Below are 3,358 nucleotides of genomic sequence, written 5' to 3'. Positions count from 1 at the left end.
TTTTTGAAAATGCGTCTTTTACCCTAACTTATTATGCATGTTTATTAACGAGTTATGCACTAACCCGAACCCCGAATTTAACGTTAAGTGGGGTTAGACTTCCCCACACTTAGCTGACGACATGTGAAGTCGGTAGAATAAGTTCCACGAATTAAAATAGTGAGCCAGTTATCTACATCTCGGATGGTATAAAATATATTAATGGGTTTAAAGTTTAGACCCACCCGATCGTCACTACTTAATTCTTTTTTAAGTGTAGCTTTTAGTAAATTGATATATCTCTTTTCTGGTTCTTGGTCAAATGGATCGATATACACCGACATACATATTTCTATAGGGTGGATAATTCCTAACATTTCCTTCCGTTTATTCTCAGGATCAAAGTTTTCACCTCTATTACCCAATTGGTTGAAATTTGAGGTGTCAATATCTATTACAGCTTGTAGTTCATCTTTGGTAGATGACTCGTCTATTGAGAATATTGGGTTGGAAGGTTGTGGAATGGTGAATTTCGGGATCGAAGCAAATTCTTCTTCATTAATAGTACTTATCGGTCCCACCATTTTGGTCTCGGGGGTAAAATTTTCAACGTTATCATTTTCCCAAGAGTACCAATTTGTCACCCTTACTTCTTCTTCATCCATTGATGGATCGTTGATTTCGTCAGTAGAGGCTAATGTGTCGATATGTTGTGAAATTGGTAAAGCTGAATAAAAAGTATCATCGGAATAATTGGTGATTTTGGAGCTCTCGAATTCATCAAAATTCGATGATATGAGATTTTCTTGCACAATACTCCTCAGATCAACAGGTGTGTAATCTGATAGAGTTTCAGCTTGCCTATTTACAAACTCTCTCATTTGTTCATTTTGAGCATCAAGTTCTTCGAGTTTGATTTTCATATAATCTAAAGAATTTTCAGACACATAATTTTCCTCATCTTCTGGTTGTGGAGTTTTGAAATATTCTTGAGAATAATTCCAATTTGAATTGTATTCTTCATAATCGTTCCCTTCAGGTTCCATGGGTTCATAATTTTCCATAGGAACGTAATAATAACATTCCCATGTTGAGTGATAATCTCCACAGATTTCACAACCAGTTATTGTTTCGTCATTCGTGATACAAGATTGACCGAACGAATTGTCATCAACACTCGTTTGAGAGTATTGATTAAATTGATTTCGGATGTCATAAAGAGTTTCCAAAATATTCTCGAGATTTTCCATAATGCGCTTATTACCAAATTTTAGCTACAATGTGGTGCATTTACTTAATTATCCTATTAGTTATAAAAATAAAAATTATATAAGTTATCAAATTAATAGACTTTTCTGCTTTTGCCCACGTTTCGAATAGCCAGTAGATGCAGCAGAGAGCCAGAACCCTTTAAATCGGAAGCTCACAACTCAGCCACTAACAAATCCAACTATTACTACGAAGCAGAAAATTTGGATGTCTATCAATTTAACCGCTTAAAATAATTTTTCGTTTTTGAAATTTTAGAGAAGAAATAGAAAATTCTATGTCCTAAAAACTAGATCGGTGAGAAATAAGAAAGAAAAAGAGCGCGTCGAAAAACGTCGAAAAATAAAAATGTCGAAAAATAGTAGGTGTCGAAAAATAAAAATAAGAAAGTAGCGCGTCGAAACTTAAAAAGGAACTAAAAACTAAGAATTAAAAGTTACGTCTAAAAATATTAAAGCTTAAAAGGAATACTATATCCCAAAATGGCAATAATTTAAAAAGGTACTAAAATTTATAAACAGCGTCGCAAAATTCTAAAGCACCTAAGTCTTAGTCTAAAGAAAAAGTACTTCGGGGATTTTACGGCAAAGCCTAAAAATCTAGAAATAAAAATAACTATGGTAAAAACTATATTAAAACTAAATACGAGCAAAAAAAATACAAATATTACACTATAACAAATAAAAAGATACAAAATATAAAAATAAACTTAAAGTTGTAAAAAGTACAATTTTTATAAAAAATATTATTTTTATATTATTTATTTTATAAAAGTATTAGTTTTATAATTTATTAAAACTAATTAAACTAAAAATACAAATTAATTAAATAAAACTAAAACTAATAATTAAATAAACTAACCTAATTAGGGTTATAATAATAATAATTATAAATTAATTAAAACACTAAACTGTCGGCTGAGGTTACCAGGCCTGTCAACTCAAGCCTTGCGATTGCATAGTTTGGAAGTTAAAATCTCATGCGATCGCATGAGGTAGGGTTTCGGGCCAATAGCTGGGCTGCTACAGTGTTCGGGCCCGAGAGTTTTTATTTAATTTTTTTTTCTTTTTCTGTTTTCTAATTTTCTGTTTTTATATAAATACAAAAAATTTAAATAAAACTTATATTTTTATAAACTAAAATAAAAATAAAGAAACTTTATAAAACTTTTAACAAACTCTTAAAAATATATAAATTTTTCTTTTTCTTTTTATATTTTTGGTTTTTTTTTTAATATTGTTTTTCTAAAAATGATATACAAATATATTTATAAAATATAGTGTTTCGCCGAATCCCCGGCAGCGGCGCCAAAAACTTGATGTTAAAGCTAAGGGGTATAAAATACTATTAAATTTTAGCAGAAATTCTATTAAATACGTTACAATTTTATACAAGATATTTATTTATTTAGAGAATGGATATACTTAAACCTTGCTACAACACTATAGGCAGTGTACCTAATCGTAGAGTGGTATAGTTTTTAGTAAGTCCGGTTCGTTCCACAGGGAGCGGGCTTATTGTACATTATATTTTAACTAACTATATTTGTACAAAATATTTATAATTATATATAATAATATATAAAAGGGGGTTTGCCGTTTAATGACCGGTTTGTCGATTTTAAAACTTTAGTCGCAGTTAAAACCTAATGTAAAATATTAAATAAATAAAAGACTTAATTTAAAGTGTAAAATAAATAACGATAATGAAATTGCAATAAATAAAAGTGCGATGAAATAAAATTGCGATAATTAAAAATGTGATAATTAGAAGTGCAATTAAATATGAAAATAAAGGAATTATGCTTATTTAAACTTCCGTAATCATGATGTTTGACGTGTTGATTTTATTTTATTCCCATGGGTTAATTGTTCTTTGTCCTGGATTATTCAATATGTCCGTCTGGTTTTTGTCCATAACAGTCCATCAGTCATAAATATAAAGTGCAAGTGTTCTCGTCAAATTATCCTTATACCCGAAGTCAAATATTCCAACTAATTGGGGACTTAAACTATAACAAGGTCTTAATACTTTGTTTAATAATTACACCAGGATATCGACTGCGTGTAACCCAAGGTTTTAATACTTTGTTATCAATTATGCCAAGTGT

This window comes from Rutidosis leptorrhynchoides, chromosome 4 (assembly GCF_046630445.1).
Source record: "Rutidosis leptorrhynchoides isolate AG116_Rl617_1_P2 chromosome 4, CSIRO_AGI_Rlap_v1, whole genome shotgun sequence".
Taxonomy (NCBI): domain Eukaryota; kingdom Viridiplantae; phylum Streptophyta; class Magnoliopsida; order Asterales; family Asteraceae; genus Rutidosis; species Rutidosis leptorrhynchoides.
Note: the sequence above shows the minus strand (reverse complement) of the source record.